General features: G+C 43.0%; 1 protein-coding gene across 1 annotated transcript in view; it reads right to left on the minus strand.

The window, feature by feature from the left end:
* TMX4 (thioredoxin related transmembrane protein 4) overlaps nt 1-20,259 on the minus strand; it is a 640,042-nt gene that overhangs the window by 242,290 nt on the left and 377,493 nt on the right. The gene's annotated exons all lie outside the window — the stretch shown is intronic.

The raw sequence follows: 20,259 nt of genomic DNA on the forward strand, positions 1-20,259 counted from the left end.
TAACATATGAAGCAATGTTTTACATTCACATTACACCTCCATATGCTTCATTGAAGTATACTTTCTGCAGAACCCATGTTAAGGCAGCATTATTTATGCACTCGTAAGACATTACAGGCTGTCTGAAGGAAAAATATACTTTCAGCCAGGCAATGCAGTAGTCTCTCCTGAACCAAGTTTATGCATGTATATTATACACCCGTGTGCAAAAGCATACAAGTACATCTACATATTATGAGCATGTGTGGAATGCATGTTCACCTAAAATATGCATAGAAGCAGAGGATATAATAACAACTTTAAATTAGAGATACACAGCACTTTTAAGTAATCTCAAAATTGTGAAACCACGCTTTATGGTTATTAGAGTTAATTTGCTTACTTGATAGAGTCTTCTGCAATTAAAAAAAAAATCATAAGTAAAATGAAGCTTAGCTTACATATGAGACAAGCAAAAGTTATATACTCAACATAACAGATAAGTGTTGTCCGTTTCCATCCTTTCCTAAACAGATGGGTCATGGATCTGCCACGTCCACTTCCAAGATGTGATCCAAAGCTCAGTCTCCACACCTTCCCATAATCCCGGAGAACAGAAAGATCCACCTCAGATAGAGTTTGCCCATCCAAAGAAAAGGCAATGCAAATTATAAAACATATTTGTAATTTACACTAAAAGAGCAGTGGTAACTTGTGTGACATCCCCACTCTGGGCCAATAATCAAGAAGCCTCAAACCTCACTACTGACACTGGCCAGGGACATTCACTTGGAGCAAAATGGATACATCCAGTATTTCCAGATGCAGCTCTCTGTATCAAGCACAACTTCCCTTAAGAGCACACAGGAAATACAGTCAGTTCAGGGCTGGGTCCTCTCTCAGGGCTAGGTCCTTTCTCTCTCTCCAGATCCCCAGTAAGACTCCCCACTGGCACAGCTGTAGGGTTGAGTCCTGAGCAGTGTCTCCATGCCAAGTCCACCAGCACCCTCCCTGTGAAACCAGTGCTTCGCATCCCTGCTCCAAGCAGCTGACACATGCATTCTTTGAGACCTGATTTTCTCACACACACACACACACACACACACACACACACACACACACACACACACACACACACACACACAGGAAAGGCAGGTACAGATTTTACTAGCTATGCCTCCTCCTGCCCAGACTATAAGGTAGTTATACCGCCACCAGACATTTCCAAGCCAGCTACTCCAAGGCTCTTACAAGGATATCCAATTATATTGAGTGAAATTAATATTAATACAAATGGTAGTTTGACCAACAGCAAGGTGTTCAAGAGCAGCCAGAGTGGTCACCAAATGTATACAAGTACTCTCAGATTAAAATATTCTCTAAGAGTATGACCAGCCACAATGAAACGTTTAAATATATTTAATAATAAAGAATAAAAAAGCATGAAAATACAGAACATCTATGCACAATAAACACCAGAGTTTGTTACAAAAAATATTAAAATAACACAGATGAATAGATTCACACAGATACAGAAAAACAGTACTTAACTAAACTCAGTATGTTTTCCTGACTAATCTAAAGAATTATTATTCCCTGGTTACTTACTAGAGCAAGGCAAGATGAAGTAGGAGAGTTATCTTTCTTTGTCAGGTTCCAAATCAGAATGCCCTGAGACTTCAGTCTCAGCCAGTATTAAAACATTATTTTAGTGATGGACTACAAAATGATGGACTACAGAATGACATCACATACATCTGGTCATCTGACTTCTGGTTCCCACGCAACCTCCCATTGCTAGAAACTGCCAGGATTTAGCACATATGTGTCAACAATGCAGACACAGAGCATGCAAAGATCTGATATAGCTTCTGGAAGTCAAAAAACAGTTGCAAATCTCCGTCATTCTAAAATAGCAACTAGTTCACCTCAAAGAAAATACAGAAAAGCTTCCTAGTACACACTTTTTGTCTCTGGCTGCATTGAGAAAATACAGTTGTGTACACTTATTATAAATGTAGATGTTCGAGTGTATTCACTGTTGCAGTCCTCACATATGGGTTATCCGGCTCCCGGTAGCCCTCAGTCGGCCTGAATACCAGAGTCCTTGGTATATGACGTCGACTGCCACCAGTTGTAAAACTGATGACAGAACATCGGGTATAAAGGGAGGCAGTCAACGCAATTTTCTTGCCTTAACTGTCAGCAGCCTCCAAAAGAAGGCTAACCCAGGAAGGTAGCACCCTGGACACGGCATACAAAAAAAATATATATATATATATATATATATATATATATATTAAGAAAAAAGGGGGAATGGAGGGTGGGAAACCAGGACTGCAACAGTGAATACACTCAAACATCTACATTTATGGTAAGTGTACACAACTGTACTATGTTCTTTGTGTTTCACTGTTGCAGTCCTCACATATGGGTCGATTCCCAAAGCCCAGGAAAAAAGACAAAGGGTGGAGGAAGGATCACAGATTAAGGGTTGGTAAGAAGGCCCTGCATAAATGCAGTGGCAAAACCAGCCCTGGATTTAGAAAACAAAGGTAGACTGTAATGCTTTGTGAAGGTATGGACAGAAGACCAAGTAGCTGCTACTAGAATGTCCTTATTAGGCACACCTCTCAGAAAGGCTGCAGAGGTAGAGGCTGCTCTAGTACAATGGGTCCTAATACCGAGGGGGAACCTTCCCATGCTGCAGGTAACAAAAGTGAATACAATGAGCAATACATTTGGAGATGGATTGCCCTGAGCCCCAGGAGCAAAACTAACCAACAATTGTTCAGATTTTCTAAAAGGATTTAGTCCTGTTTAAGTAAAATTTCAGCTGTCTATGCACATCAAGAGAGTGCAAAATCCTTTCCCCTTTATTTTGGGGATTGTTGAAAAATGTAGGCAGGTGAATAGGCTGGTTAAGGATTAAACTGGAAACTACCTTGGGCATGAAGGAGGGATTAGTTCTCAAAGAAACTCAATCTGAGTGAAAAATAATGAAAGGTTCTACTGCCATTAAGGCTTTCAACTCAGATACCCTTCCAGCTGAAGTAATAGCTAAAACGAAAGCAGTCTTCCAGGATAGAAACTTCATATCTGCCGAGGCAGCTGGTTCAAAGGGAGGCAGAGTAAGATTTTCAGGACAGAATTAAGATCCCAAGCAGGAGTAGGAGCTCTTCTAGGAGGTCTAAGATTACTAGCTCCCCTCAGGAACTGTTTCATCAAAGGGTGAGAAAAAATGGGTTGCTCAAAAGAACAATGATCGGAAATTGCTGAAGCATGAATTTTGATTGAAGAAAAGGAAAGTCCACCATTAAGCAGTCCTGCTAGGTAGTCAAGAATGAGGGAAACAGAAGGATGAGAAGAGTCTTCTCCTTTAGCCAGCATCCAAGAGCAAAATCTCTTCCATTTATCTGCACAGGATTTTCTGGTGCTAGGCCTCCTGGCCTCATGAAGAACTTGAACCACCTGTTGGGAAAGATCTACATTATTAGCCAGGCAGTCAAATGCAGAGTTTGAAGATGAAGGAACTCCCCCCCCCCCCCCCCTGAACCAACAGATCTGGTACCAGGGGAAGATGCCAGACTAAGCCTGTGAAAGGCTGAGAAGGAGGGGATACCAATGCTGCCTGGGCCAATTTGGTGCTATCAGAATAGCCTTTGTTTTTTTGTCCCTTATCTTTAGTAGCACTCTGGGAAGAAGAAGCAGAGGAGTGAATGCATAAACTGAGAGATGTGTCCATGGGAAGGACAACGCGTCCACTCTCCAAGCTTTGTTGTGAAACTCCCTGGTGCAGAAGGTTGGAAGGAGATGATTGTTGTGAGAGGAGAAAAGATCCACTTGTGGGGTGCCCCAATGATGAGTGATGCGATGCAAAATGTCCTTGTTCAGTTGCCATTCGTGAGGATCCAGAAGATCTGCCAAGGAGTTTAGCCTCCCTGGGAGATACTGGGCTATTAGATGTAAGCCCATGGATGCTGCTATGAACCATAGTCGCATGCTTTGTCTGCGCAAGGGGTAAGAGTGTGCCCCCTTGCTTGTTGATGTACCACATGACTGTGGTATTGTCTGTCCTGATCAGCAGAGTCCCAGGGTAGAGTAGGTCCTAGAAAGCCAGCAAGGCCTGCTGCACTGCCATCAATTCTTTTAAGTTTATGTACAGATGAATCTGCTTGTTGCTCCAAGTCCCCTGTATGCACCTGCCTTCCAGATGAGCCCCCCATGCAACATCTGAGGCATCTGTGGTGAGAGTCAGTGGGCAGAAAGGCAGACCCTTGTTCTGAGAACAGGCTGTCGCCCACCAGGGGAAAGTACAGTTGTGTACACTTACCATAAATGTAGATGTTCAAGTGTATTCACTGTTGCAGTCATTACATGTGGGTAATCTGCTGGCAGGTTGCCCTCAGTCAGCCTGATTAACAAAGTCTTGGGTCCTGCATCGGTTGCTGTCCCTTCTTCCATGACGTCAGGTCGTCAGGGGTATAAAACATGCAGCCGACACCATTACATCAGTTTTTCTTGCCCCAGATGTCAGGTGCCCCCCAAATGGGGAGCCAAATATTTAAGCAATAAAAAGCACAAAAATATACCTCCAAACAAAAGCAAATACACCAAAAGGGCTTTTAAGCATAGTAAAGGAAAGTAGAGGTATAGTAAGAGAAAAACAGGGGGTTGGAGGGAGGGTAACCCAGACTGCAACAGTGAATACACTCTAACATCTACATTTATGGTAAGTGTACACAACTGTACTATGTTCTTCATGTTTCGCTGTTGCAGTCATTACATTTGGGTAGATTCCCAAAGCTATGATTGGGAGGATGGATTCATATAGCATTAGGAGCAGCTATAAGGCCCTGCAGGACAGCAGTGGCAAAGCCTGCTCTGGATTTAGAGAAGAAAGGTAAATGGTAATGCGTGGTGAACGTATGAACTGAGCTCCAGGTAGCAGCTTCTAGAATGTCTCTGGTAGGAACACCTCTGAGAAAGGCTGTAGAAGTAGATGCAGCCTTGGTGGAATGAGATCTGATCCCCTGGGGGATAGTTTTACCATTGTGCAAATAGCAGAAATTAATAAAATGGCTTATCCATTTGGAAACAGTCTGCTTTAAAATAGCCTTTCCCTCTGCCCCTGCAGCAAATGCCACCAGAAGTTGTTCAGATTTTCCTAGAGATTTTGTCCTGTTTAAGTAAAATCTAAGTTGTCTGTGTACATCCAGTGAATGCAGAATCCGCTCCCCCTTGTTCTGTGGATTGGGAAAGAAAGTTGGCAAATGAATGGTCTGATTAAGAGCCACACTGGATACCACCTTAGGTATGAAGGATGGATTGGTCCTGAGAGGCACCCTGTCAGCATGAAAAATAATGAAAGGCTCCACTGCAAGCCTGTAATTCGGAAATCCTTCTAGATGAAGTGACTGCTAAAAGGAAAGCTGTTTTCCAGGAGAGAAATTTCAAGTCTGCAATAGCAGCTGGCTCAAAAGGAGGGACAGCGAATTTTTCCAATACAAAATTGAGGTCCCAGGCAGGGGCTGGAGCTCTCCTGGGTGGTCTTAAGTTTTTGGCCCCTCTGAGATACTGCTTTAGCAGAGGATGAGAGAAGAGAGGAGGTTCTGTGTTATAATGAGCTGAAATGGCCGAGGCATGGCTTTTTATGGAAGAAAAGGACAGGCCCTTGTGAAGCATCTCAGTTAAGTATTGTAAAATCTGAGGAATATTGGGCACTGCTGTGCTTATCCCTTGTGTTTGATTTCCAGTACTAGGCCTTCTTGCCTCCAAAATGACATCCATCACAGGTTTGCTGAGGGATGCCAAGGATGAATTTAGGTGATTAGCCACGCTGCAAGATTCAAAGTTTGGAGCCGAGTGCGCAGAATTTGGTTGTTCTGCTGAGACAGTAAGTAAGGTGTCTGAGGCAGGCGTCACGGTGGAAGGTGTGACACATTACGCAGGAGTGGGTACCAGTATTGGCGAGGCCAGTCTGGAGCAATCAAAATCATTTTTGGTTTGTCCTGTTTGACTTTTAGTAGAACTTTGGAGAGCAGAGGCAGAGGGGGAAAAAGCATAGTTGGTTTTTCCAGCTGAATGATAGAGCATTCACATTCCAGGCTTTTTTGTAGGAGTTCTTGTGCAGAATTTATCCAACTGATAATTCTGGGGTGAGGCAAAAAGATCTATGTCTGGACTCCCCCATTTGCATGTCACCGTGTTGAAAATCCATGGTTCCAGTTTCCATTCGTGTGGGTCAGTGAGATTTCTGCTTAGTTCATCTGCCAGAGTATTCAGCTTTCCTGGCAGGAATTGAGCTTGTAGTTGTATTTGATATGTCAAGGCCGTGTTCCACAATGCCATGGCTAGTCTGCAAAGGGGGTAGGAGTGTGTACCCCCCTGCTTGTTTATGTACCACATAACTGTGGTGTTGTCTGTCTTTATCATTAATTGTCCTGGAAGAAGGTAGTCCTTGAAGGCTGTCAGTGCATTCTGTACAACTAGCATCTCTTTTTGATTGATATGAAGGTGCATTTGATTTGGGCTCCATTTGCCCTGAATGCACTTCCCTGCCAGATGAGCCCCCCCCAAGCATAGTCTGATGCGTCTGTAGTTAGGGTTTGGGCGGCAGGGGGTGGAGTGAATGGCAGTCCCTTGTTTTGGTGGCAGGCCTCTGCTCACCATATGAACTCTAGTTGCAGGCAAGGTATGACAGGAATCATTGTTTCCAGGCTGTGACAATGTTGACTCCATAAACTTTTTAAGTACCACTGAAGTTTCCTCATGTGCAGTCTTGCATATGGAATTAGAAGAATGCAGGAGGCCATGAACCCAAAGGCTTGCAGATAGCAGGGTTTTTGTGGCCACCTGTTTGAAGTAAGTTACCAAATGAATTTGCTTTTCTGGCGTAATGTAAGTCATCTGGGCAGTTGTATTCAAGCTTGCACTCAGGAATGTAATTTTTGAGAGGGTACCAGTTGTGATTTCTTTTCGTTTACGGTGTACCCTAGACAAGTCAGAACCCTTTTTACAAACACCAGATGTTTTAGAAGAACATTCTTGTTTTCTGCCTGAATTAGACAATCGTCCAGGTATGGATATATCTGAATATTTCTTTGCCTGCAAAATGCAATTACTGGAGCCAGGCACTTTGTGAAGACCCTGGGCACAGTAGATAAGCCAAAGGGCAGTGCAGAGAACTGGTAATGCAAGTAGCCTGCTTTGAAGGGAACTGGTAATGCAAGTAGCCTGCTTTGAAGGGGAGGTATCTTTTGCAAGATTCCCTCATTGGGATATGCAGATAAGCCTCTTTTAAGTCTAGAGTTACCAACCAAGCATCTTTGCCTAGCATAGGAATTAACTGTTGAAGAGTTAGTACCTTGAATTTTGGAATGTCCAGAAATGTGTTTAGAGTAGATAAGTCAAGAATTGGACGCCATGATTTGTCATTTCTGGGTACCAGGAAAAGTCTTGAATAGAAGCCTTGCCCCTTTTCCTCTTCTGGTACTGGTCGAACAGCCCCCATGTTCATGAGGGACAGTACTTGTTTCTGGGCCTCTGCCCACTGATTTGGGGGCAGGTCTGGCCATCCGTTTGGGATTGGCAGTGTGTGGAAATGAAATCTGTATCCCTGGGATACTATATTTAAAACCCATTTGTCCTGGGTTACAAGTTGCCAATTTCTTGCATGATGTGACAGTTTTCCCCCCAAAGGGGTGGCTAAAAGGTAAGCGCTTGGTAAGTGTAAAGGGAAGTAATTGAGACTGTTTACCATAGGGAGGTGCCTTGTTGTTTCCAGATTTGGAGGAGGAGGCACCCCATTGTTTTGTTCTAAAAGTCCCTTGTGACTGAAACCTGGAGCCTTTGGAATGTCTGGGTTTGACTTGAGTGAAAGGAACTGGAAAGGACCAGTTCTTAGTAGGCCAGTGCCTACTAAATCTTGGAGGTTGCACTTGTAAGAAATCTTTCACACTTTTCATAGATTTAGCTTTATCTTCCATCTTTTTTTAAAACTTCTTCAGCCTTATTACCAAAGAGACGGTCCTGTTGTAAAGGAGCATCCAACAATTTTGCTTTAACATGATCAGGCAGAGTTTGCTCTTTGAGCCAAGCATGCCTTCTTAGCACAGACCCAGTTACAGCAGCCCTGCAAGAGGCTGCCAAAGAATCAAAACCACATTGCAAAGTATGTTTTCCAAATTGTTCAGCTGAATGCAATAAATCCTGTAAATCTTTATTTTCCACACAGTCGGAAATTAACATCATTTTCTGTTTAAGCAGTCCCATGATATGCTGTTGATATTTAAGCATATGAACAGTTTAAAGCCCTGATTGCCAAGGTTGCAGAAGTGTAAACCTTCTTACCCCATCTATCCAGCTCCCTAGAATCTCTATCAGAAGGGGTAGGATTTTTAGCAGTATTGGCCTTAATGTCCTTGGGACCCTGAGAAATGGTTTCAGGATCTGCAATAGGATTTTTGAAAAGGAATTTGTGGGAGTCAGGAACCCTGTAGTATCTGTCTGGCTTACAAGGAGCCGGAGGCAGAGAATCAGGAGCCATACTAGATTCTGAAAAAACATCATCAACAATGTCTAGAACAGGAGGTATAGCCAAAGGCCTATGCCGAGGAAGAAGAAGAAAATCCCTAAGTCTCTTTTGAGATTCAGAGAAGTCCTGACTTTCCCAGTGGAAATGTTCCCTTAAGGTATGTAAAGTTTGCCCAAAAGAAAAATCCTCAGGGGGAGAAGCAGAAGGAATGGAATCTTCTGCATCAGAGTCCTCATAAGTAGGTATAGACAAATCCTGTTCATTAGAAGAGTCAGAAGAAATAGAATCCTGTTCAGAAGATTCATAATCATTGTCTTGCTTAGGTGGCTACCCCTGATCAGAGTAATTAAATCTTCAGCCATTTTGATCATTTGTTTTTTAGGCATAGGGGCTGCACATGTGGCCCAGGCGTCGTTTTTTTAGACATTAGTTTTAAAGATGGCGTCGGTCTAATATACAAATCTGTAGGCCTGAAAACACCCTCAGAAGCCGGTGCCTGCACAGCGGCTCCGGACCCATCTAAGACAGACATCCACGGGTTCCACAATTGAAGCATCTCGTGGCATACCAGACTCCGAATGGGTCTCAGTAGAGGCCTGCGAATCAGACGTAGCGGGTATCAGGGGCTGCGAAAGCACCTCACTGAGTACCGGCGAACTGGCGACTGGCTTACGAGAAGCGTCGTCGTCAGTTTTGGACCTCTTTAGCCTGTCTCTGTCTTTTTCTTTGCATTTTTTAGGTATTCCGGTAGTCGGATTGCTAACCGACGACATTTCTGGATAATTAAAGCATGAGCCAAAATATTCTGAAGCAAAAATATACCGACGTTTAATAGTGCGTTGATTAAATTTAGCACAAAACCGACAGCAAGGTATGTTGTGGTTAGGGCCTAGGCACGGAATACAGTACAAATGAAAATCCTTATGAGGTATTTGCTTCCCACAAGTAATGCAATTATTAACTTTTACTGACATCGGTAAGGAGCAAGAAAAAGTTTCCCCAACGGGGTACTTAGCTTCTTAGTTGAAGACTTCGGTTCTGAAACTCGAAAACGAAAATTTCAAGAGTCGACTGACCAGCACTTGCGAACTGCTTCTGCTTCGGGCACCGTGCAGCAAGAAAGACTGATGTAATGGCGCCGGCTGCATGTTTTATACCCCTGACTACCTGAAGTCATGGAAGAAGGGACAGCAACAGACACAGGACCCAAGACTTTGTTAATCAGTCCTACTGAGGGCAACCTGCCAGCAGATTACCCAAATGTAATGACTGCAACCGTGAAACACGAACATCATCTCCATTTGTAGACAGGAAATCAGAGGAAGAATCAAGTCTAAGTCCTGTGTGTGTCGACACCAAAGATTCTTGCTGTACTATTGAAGTTTTCTCATATGCAGCCTTGCATATGGGATCATCAAAATACATGAAGCCATGAACCCCAGTGCTTGCTGGAATTGCCTTGCAGAGAGCTAGGTCATGCTTGCCAAGTTCATGAAGTAAGCCGAAAGATCTTATTGCTTCTGTTGAGGGAGGAATACCATTTGGGTGGCTGGCTGTATTCAGACTCGCTCCCAGGAAAACAATCTCCCTTGTAGGAACCAACTTTGACTTCTTTTCGTTGAGTGTGTAACCCAAAGAGGTGAGAGTGTACTTCACGAAATCCAAATCCTTTTCTAGTTGTTCTGGGGAGTGTGCTTGAATGAGACAGTCGCCCAGGTAAGGATACATTTGAATGTTTCTCTTCCTGCAAAAAGCAATGGCTGGAGCCAGGCACTTGGTAAAAACTCTGGGAGCAGTAGGTAAACCAAAGGGTAATACAGAGAATCGAAAGTGTTGCTCCCCAGCCCTGAAGCAAAGGAACTGCCTGCAACTTTCCCTTATTGGGATGTGCAGATAAGCCTCCTTGAGATCCAAAGTTACCAGCCATGAATCCTTGCCCAGCATTGGTAGTAACTGTTGAAGGGTGAGCATCTTGAATTTGGGAATCACCAGAAAAAGTGTTTAGAATAGACAGATCCAGAATAGGGTGCCAGGTGCCCCCTTTCTTGGGTAGCAGGAAAAGTCCTGAATAAAAACCTAGGCCTACCTGATTTGCAGGAACTGGCTCTATAGCCCCCATAGTCAGTAAAGAAGAAATTTGAGTTTCCACCTCTGCCCTGAGAGTTCTGGGTATGTCTGGGTACCCTTGTAAAACAGTGAAGTTGTGAAAGTAAAACTTGTAACCTTGGTGTACTATATTGAGCACCCATTTGTCATCTGTGATGGTAAACCACACCTCTGCAAACCTGGCTAACCTTCCCCCCAAAGGAAACCCAGGGCCTGCAGAGGTAGGCACAAGAAGGCCGGAGTCATTGAGAATGTTTGCTTTGGGAAGCTGGCTTAGAACTCGCCGATTTAGCAGAAGAATGCCATTGTTTAGCCCTTTGAGGGGCAGAAGCCTGCCCTCTCGAAGATCTGAAACCTCTAGGCCTAGAGCGAACCTGGTTGCCAGGATCAGGGAAAGACCAATTCTTGGAAGGATAATACCTACTAAACTAAGGAGGCTAAACCTGAAGGAAATCCTTTATAGCTTGCATAGATTTTGCCTTACCCTCCAACTTTTTCAGTACCTCCTCAGCCTTATTACAAAAAAGATTGTCCTTGTGCAAAGGAGCATCCAGCAATTTAGACTTAACAGGTTCAGAAAGAGGCTGCTCCCTGAGCCAAGCATGCCTTCTAGTTACAGAACCAGTGGCTGCCGCTCTGCAGGAAGCCTCCAAAGTGTCAAAACCACAATGAAGTGAATGCTTATTAATTAAAGTAGCAGAATTCAGTAAGTCTTGTAAAATCTTTGTTCTCCATCATGGAAGGAATATTTTCAAGTTTAGTGTTAATAGCCTCCAAAGTATGCTGCTGATACTTAAGCATGTGAAAAAGACAACTCACGGATCTAAAGGCAAGAGTTGCAGAGGTATACACTTTTTATCCCACCTGTCCAAGGCCCTAGTCTCCTCATCAGAAGGCACAGGGTTTTTAGCAATAGTAGCCTTAACACCCTTGGAGCCTTGAGAAATAATTTCTGGATCAGCAGTAGGGTTTTTAAAAAGGAATTGATGAGATTCAGGAACCCTATAATACCTATCACGTTTTCTGGGGGCAGGAGGAACAGAATTAAGAGTTAAAGAATTTTGCATGAAAACATCATCCACAGCTTCCAAAACTGGAGGTATAGCCAGAGGCTTATGCTGTGGCAAATCCAAAAATTCCCTGATTCTTTTCTTAGACTGTGGAAAATCCTGACATTCCCATTTAAAATGCTCCCTAAAAGTATTCAAAGTATCCCCAAAGGAAAAATCTTCTGGAGGGGAGGCAGCAGGGATAGAGTCATCAGCATCAGAATCCTCAAAGCCAGAAAAAAGTTGAGAATTTCCTTCTTCACCAGCAGACATACTGGAAATCTCAGAATCTGAGACAGACAAAACATCAGGAGATAATTCCCTAGCCCTCTTTGAAGAGAAGGGGGGGGATGAGAGCCCCTAATCAAGGAGAGAAGATAACCAGCCATCTTTACCAACTGGGACTGAGACACAGGAGGGGAGGCAGATGCCTGTTTGTGAGTAGGTTTGCAGCTGGAAGGTTTACTTGAAATCCGGAGGGACTCGGGAGGCCAAGCAACTGCAGAAGTCTGAACTAAGGTAGTCGGTCTGGTTCTGGTCTCATGTCGAAAAGAAGAGACATCAGAAGCCAGTGCCTGCAAAGCGGCTCCGGACACATCTGAGGCGACGACAGGTGGAGGGTCTGAAGACGAAATAGCAGTCTGCGGCATGGAGAACTCCGTAAAGGTCTCGTCAGAGACTTGCGGCTGAAAATCTGCGGACTGCAAGGGTTGCAAAAGCACCTCAATGACTACCGCTGTGCTGACAACTTTTACCAGTGCGTCGTCAGCAGATTTAACCCTAGGCCTGTCACAGTCCTTGTCTTTGCGTTTCCTAGGTATATCTGAAGTCAGGAGACCAGAAGATGCCATACCGAACTTAGGTCAGACTCCGAAATGTTTATACAAAATTGTAGCTCTACGGCATATGGTACGCGGGTTAAAGGAAGCACAGAGATCGCAGTTAGGGACGTCGTGCTCAAGGCCCAATCAAGTTATACAATAGGAATGGAAATCACGGTGCAGAATCTGTTTTCCACAGGCAAGACAGTTATTAACTTTATCTGACATTTGTTAAAGCAAGAAAAGAGGATCCCCAACGGGGTACTTATCTGAAGGCGTCTTCAACTTGGTAGTCGGAAAGCAAAACAAAGGTAAATGGCCGACCGGCACTAGTGCGAATTGCATCCACTTCGGGCTCCGCGGCAAGAAAGACTGAGGAAATGGTGTCGGCTGCTTCCCTTTATACCTGACGTTCTGACATCAGTTTTACAACTGGTGGCAGCCAACGTCATACATCAAGGACTCTGGTATTTGGGCTGACAGTGCTACTGGGAGCCGGATAACCCATATGTGAGGAATGCAACAGTGAAACACAAAGAAAATCTATAAGATACAATATTTTTTACTATTTTTCAAAGTTAGATAGATTGACATTAACATCTTTTCTTCCAGTACCCTCAGTTAAAATATACACATTAACACTTACAATAATACATGTACATTTCTTCCTCTGTCCAGCAGGACACACTGTTGATACATTTTAACACAAGCACCTTTACAAATACATTTTCAACACAAGCATCTATACAGATCAGTTTGATATTCAAATTAACATATAATGTTTACTAAATTCCAGCTAACTTACTGGCATACATTACACATCCACTGCCCTGCTTCTCCTGGCATAGCTGGCATTACAACTTGTATGAGAAAAAAGGAGGAATAAAAGACAATACTTTCAGGAGCCAGAGGTAGGTCAGTTAGGTCCATCTCAGAATGAAATTAATTCAACAGACTATACAAAACAAAATAAGGAAGGGGAAGGAAGTTGAGGAAAGAACGGAAACAGACAACACAGATCTGTCATTAAAGTGAGTACATAATTTTCATATATGATCTTGTCTTTTCCATCTATTCCTCAATGGTGTCCCCAGCTACTTTTGTACTTGGGAGGACTCATGGAAAGATATTCCAGAGCACAGCTGAACCAAAAGAGGCCCTAGATCTGGACTGCATATCCAGTTTGTAACAGGAGATGAAGGTATGAACCTTGGACCAAGTAGCTGAGGCACATACTTCATCAACTGGAACACTGGAGAAAAAGATGAAGCAAGATCTGGTGGAGTGTGGCTTTGGAATGGAAGAGTGACAAATTCTCTTTTTCTTGTAAACAAATGAACTACACAGAGTTGACCATCAAGAAAGAGTGACACAGCTTTTTTTTAATTTAGCACTACAGAAAAACACAAATAACTGGTAAGATTTTCTGAAGGAAATGGTATAGTTAAAAACTTAACTGTCTATGAACATCTAGTAAATGCAGAGTTTATTTGGCCTTGTTTGAGAACCAGCCCTCGTTCCTTCCCAAGGTGGTTTCAGAAGCATCCATTAATCAATCCATAAATCTTCCTGTTTTCTTCCCGAGTTTCTCAGAGATACTCTGTCTTTATGAAAAATTAAGTTTTATAATAAGGAAAAATAAACCAGATAAATTACTACCACTAAAAGAGGGAAATTTAGTAATAAAAGGAAGGAGGAGGGAAAGATCTAGAAGTATACATAGATACAAGTATGTGTAACTATAAGGAAAGAAGTAAGGAAGGAATTACGTATCTAAAGGGGAAAACATTTCAAATGTTCTATGCAAGACTCTGAGAAGCAAGATCCAGTGGAGCAAATGAGATCTGAGGTAGCTTGCTCTATTCACAGGGATTATGGGTAGAGGAGGAGCCGCAGCACCAGATCCAAAGCTTGGAAGTGGCCATTGCCATATCCAAAGTAGGATCAGAGACTCATTCATTGAGGAAAAAACATCAGATCAAAAGTAAAAATACTTGCATTAAAAAAAAAAAAGAACAAATGCAATTTTCCTTTTTAACTAACTCAACATCTACATCACACCCTCAAATGAAAGACTACTCAATTCTGTAAATAATTCTTATTTGAATAATTATCTGTTTAAAATACTACACAATCAATCACAGTTCAAATATCATTCTTAATTTGCATGACAAAATATGAAAAACTATGTTTAGCTGCTGTTTATAAATGTTAAAGTTCTATTTAGCTTAATGTAACTTTTTTTATCTCTTTTAAGTTTTAATACAAATACATTTTGTAGCTTAGCTGAAAATGAACTAAGCTCACTCTTCAGCACTTTCTTTACTGACTCTATTGCCAAACTAACCAAAACATTCCCTGACAACAACCCTTCCAACCTTCTAAACTCTCCTAATGACTGTCTCCCTATGTTTCAACTCAAACCAGTTTCCACAACTTTCATAAAAAAGCTCTTAACCAAACTAAAACCTTGTTCCAATGCCCCCAATAACATTCCCCCCTCCTTCCTCAAACACGCAGCTGATGGAATAGCTCTTCCTATTAGCATCCTAATTAACAGATTCCTACAAGAGTCATACGTTCCCAAACTCTGGCGTTCTGCCTACATTCTACCACTTCATAAAGGAGGTAAAAACAACTCCATTTCTAACTTCCACCCTATAGCCCTACTCTCTCCTATATCCAAAATTATTGAGAAATGTGTCCACTGCCAACTCTTACCCTACTTAACAGAGAATCAGCTACTCACACCCACCCAACACGGTTTCCGTCCAAGCCACAGCACCATAACAGCCCTACTTTCCTTCTTAGAAACAGTTAATCAAGCCCGAGATTCTGGACTTCTAGTTTCCACAGTTCTGCTAGACCTTTCCAAAGCCTTTGATACCATCTCCCATTCACACCTACTAGGCCAGCTTTCCAATCTTAATCTTTCCACTAATACTCTTTCCTGGTTCTCCAGCTACCTCTCTAACAGATCCCAGGCTGTCAGATGGAAGAACTCTACCTCCTCCTTCTTACCTACTCCTACTGGTGTTCCTCAGGGATCTATTCTCGGTCCCATACTTTTCAACATCTTCATAAACAACCTTCACACTGCTCTACCTGACACTACAGTCATCCAATATGCCAATGACTCTACCTTAGTCTGTTCCACCCCCAACTTTGCTGATCTTCTCTCTAAAACTCAAACAGCTTTTTCCACTACAGAAAACTGGATGCACCATAACCATCTCTCCCTAAACTCCAATAAATCCAAAATACTAATTTTCCTCCCTTCTAAAACTTCTTTCTTGGACAAAAACTCTTTCAAAATCCTCAGCCAATCTAACACTCCTATAGAAGTGGTCCCCTTTGCTAAACTCCTTGGCATAACCATAGACGAACGTCTTAAATTTGACCTCCACATTCAACAAAACATTTAAAAAAACACCAAAAACTTGGCATGCTTTACAGGAAGCATCTATTTATTTCCAAATCCTCCAGGCAAGCCTTAGCTACTAGCTTCCTCCTACCCTCTCTACTTTATGGAGCTCCTCTCCTAACTAATCTCTCTGCCTCCCTCTCCTCTAAACTTGAAACTTGCTATAATAAAATCTCAAAATTTACCACCAAATCCAAAAACTCAACCCACCACTGCCTCTCCCTTCATTCTCTAAACTGGCTAGAACTCCCAAACCACCTCGACTATCTCCAACTAACAACCACTCATAAACTAATATTCTACCCAGAAAAATGCCCTGCTCTATCCAACATCCTTCCCCCTTACATTCCCAACCAATCTTTAAGATCTGAACACCAAAATCTAATCTCCATCCCCAGACCTAAACATCCCGCTGGCCAACTATTATTATCCTTCTCTCTAGGTAGGAAATGGAACTCTCTCCCTCCTACTCTTAGAATCATACCTAACTCAGATTACTTCAAAACCCAACTTTTCTTACACCTCTCTTCAAAGTGGAAATGTTCTTGCTTTCACCCTACTTAATCCCAAGGTGCCCCTTGACTAAGCCCCTTCTCCTCCACCTTTATACTTTCAAACTCTAGCGATATTTTAGCAGGCTCTACTTCTCTGTATGAAAGAAATATTGCAAAGTACAAAAAAAAAAAAAAAACTCCTAATTTGAAGTTTTTTACTGTGACCTTTATGAATTCTTGGAGTGTAAACATTCTATTGTATATTTGCATTTCAATGTCCTTACTATGTCTACATCCTATTGTAAATATGCCTTCTTACAATGTTCTTACGGTGTGTACATCCTATTGTAAATTTGTTTTAGCAGTCTCTTACTATGTTTTGTATTCTTCTCAACATTTTTGTTTTGGTTGTACTGCCTTTGGGGCTTTTCTCCCCAGGCCTCCACTGAAAAGGGGTCCTTCATGGCCCAGTGGACTTTCCCGGTAATCAAACTGAAATAAATAAATAAATACAAATTTTCATTTAAGTGGCTAAGCCAGCAGGTATTCAGCAGTATTTTTTCAAGACTGACCTTGGCCAGAAGGGCACGGCTAAATGCAAAAAATACTGGCAACATATTGCATACAATAAATTAGCAAGTTTTTGCAATATGTGAGGAAACTGGAGTACATAGAGGAAGCCCACATAGACACTGGCAGAACATGATTTCACCAGAGAGTGACTGGAAGTCAGTGCTGAACCTAGTCTGTGGCACTATGAAGACTAGAAATTAACCACTGAACCACTGTGATGCTGTTACTCATTTTGTATAAAATTTTGAGATGAAAGAATACAATATGTTATAATATTGTGCTTTAAAACTACGGTTTCCTAAAAAGTACATAAAAAATAACAATGTTCTCCCTCTCTCTTACATACTTCAAACTTGAACACATAGCTAGATGAAAATTAAATTGACAGAAGTTATGGGAGAATGTGGAATGACAGCATCTTCTGTATGGTGATGTACTTTTATGCAAGTGAGATGCAAATATGTTGTCAAGTAGATGACAGAATACTGGTAACAAAGAAAATGAGGCAAGGTAGTATTTGCCAGAAGATGGTTAACCTGTTGATAGCAAAAACAATGCAGCAAAAGGGTCTAGCCACTACATGCCCTTTTCTGAAAGAAACAAAGGAGAGACAGAGGTAGCCGTAGCCCATCATATGGGCATAACGTGTACTAAGAGACGTATTATGCATGCAGAACTTTCATGGGCCTGGGATTGCAAGTGATGTAACAGGTACTGCAGAATCTATGAGCAGTGCCAAAAAGTAGGAAAGGCAGGAGATAAGTCAAAGTTCCTTTGATGTCTTTGCCTGTGATTGAGGAATTATTTCAGAGGGTAGCTATGGATATTATGGGGCCTCCGAGTACTCCAAATTCTACAATGAAGAAATATATCCTAGTGGTAGTAGATTACGCTACTAGGTGCCCTGAGACAGTGTCCCTGTCCTGCGTCGAGGCAGAGATGGGGGCAAATGCATAGCCAGATATTTTCAGCAGGGTAGGATTCCCGAGAGAAATACTGACTGATAGTGGTGCCAATTTCATGTCAGATATGCTGGCTTGTCTGTGGTAGCATTGTGGGGTGAAGCACCTAAATACTACCCCCTACAATCCCCAGACTAATGTTGTGTAGAGGTTAAACTCTACAATGAAGACCATGCTAAGGGCATTTGCAGATCAGTTTAAGAGACAGTAGGATAAATATCTGTCCCATCTACTGTATGTATACAGAGAAGTAACCCAAGGAATCCACAGGGTTGTCACCCTGGTTGTCACCCTTTGAGTTGTTGTATAGGCATATGGTGAGGGGGCTCTTGTATTTGATTTGTTATGAGTGGGAGGGTGAGTGTGAATCCCACAAGGAGTCTGTTGTGGCCTACGTCCTAAACCTCAGGACAAGGTTTTGGGAAATCATGGGCTTGGCACATCAGAACCTGGCAGGGGCCCAACAGCAGAAAAAGGTCTGGTACAACAGGAATGCGCAAATAGAGAATTTGGGAGAGCAGGTTGTGCTCTTTCCTGTCAGACACAATAAGCTGCAGGCAGCTTTGGAAGGACCCTTCTAAGTGGTAAGGAAGGTCAGTGATGTTAACTACAAGGTAAAATTGCTAGGCAGGATGCAGGGGCACAAACTGTACCATGGTAACACAATGAAGCCTTACAGTGATAGAAAGGCCCTTGTGCAGAGTATCTGCAGTGGGTGGCAGGAGGAGTCTGAGGGGGATCTGTTGAGTGATCTCCTCAGTCAGGCTCGGATTGACACCTCAGTGGAAGGGGTAGCAATGTCTCATCGGCTATCCCCTACCAAAGTTTGAGGAATCCGAACAGTACTACAGGAGTTTGGGGACATGTTCACTGGAAAACCTGGGTGCACCCACCTGGTGCAGTACCATGTGGATACAGTGCCCCAAAGCCCTAACAAGCAGGCCTCTTACAGGGTCCCTGAGCGAGTCAGACAGATTCTGAGAGAGGAGATACAGGAAATGTTGGAACTGGGAGTAATCCAGGAGTCCAGCAGTCCTTGGGCCTCCCCAGTGGTGCTAGTACCAAATAAGGATGGCAGCACCAGGTTCTGTGTGTGGACTACACCAGTCACACAGAGTCAGGTGCTTAACCCATGCCTAAGACAAATGAAGCCTTAGAGAGGCTGGGGGGGGGGGACTATGTATCTGACAACTACTGATCTGACCAAGGGCTACTAGCAGGTGCCCTTGACTCCCACTGCTAAAGAGAGGTCAGCCTTTGTGACTTCTTTCGGATTATACGAGTTCATGAAGATGCCCTTTGGGATGATAAATGCCCCAGTGACCTTACAGAGGCTGGCAGATTGTATCCTAGCAGGAGAAGGAGATAATGTCCTTGCTTATCTGGACAATACTGCCATCTATAGCCATTCCTGGAAAAAGCACCTCAGCATGTCAGGGAGGTCCTGGACAGACAGGGATGACCATTAAGCCCAGTAAGTGTCAGGTGGGTATGGCAGAGGTCTCCTACCTGGGACATAGAGTGGGGAGAGGTAAGATCAAGCCAGAACCTGCCAAAAATTGAATCTATTCAGGCATGCCCTGCCACTGTTACCAAAAAGCAGGTGAGGGCATTGTTTGGAACAATGGGGTAATAGAATGTTTGTTCCTAATTGTAATGCAACATCTTCTCCCCTCACAGATTTGATGAGGAAAAACAGGCCAGATAAGGTTTTGTGGACCCCAGCCTGTGAGCAAACATTCCAAAAGCTTAAAGGGGCTTTGGGAGGACCCCCTGAGCTAGCCAGTCCAGATAACACAGAGAATTTGCTGCACAGGTGGATGTTTCAAACCATGGGGTGGGGGATGTACTCAGCCAGGTTCCTTCACAGAGAGAAGAGCACCCTCTTGTACATCTCAGCCATACTCCAACCCAGGAAGGAATGTTATGCAGCTGTAGAAAAACAATGTCTAGCCCTGGAAAAACTTCAGCCCTATCTGTACAGAAGAAAATGCATTGCGGTTACAGACCACAATCCCTTAACATGTCTACATCGAGCCAGCCAGCAAAATGCCAAGTTATTAAGGTGGAGCCTAGGGTTGCAGGCATATGACAGTGCAGCACCATAGTGGGATCAGCAATGCCAATGCAGAGGTGCTCTAAAGGGAGGGCGTGTGTTAATATGTTCCCAGACATGCTTATTTCTCTCAAGCAACATTCCTCCATGGTAACTTGAAAAACTAGCTTGAGTCTTCAAAGGGAGGGAGAGATGTAATGATGTAAGGTAGTGCCAGCTGCTCCAGGGGGAGTAGGAGAGTGCAGTCCATGTGTAACAT

The sequence above is a fragment of the Protopterus annectens genome, chromosome 1.part2 (assembly GCF_019279795.1).
Source record: "Protopterus annectens isolate FY-2018-M chromosome 1.part2, PAN1.0, whole genome shotgun sequence".
Lineage (NCBI taxonomy): Eukaryota > Metazoa > Chordata > Ceratodontiformes > Protopteridae > Protopterus > Protopterus annectens.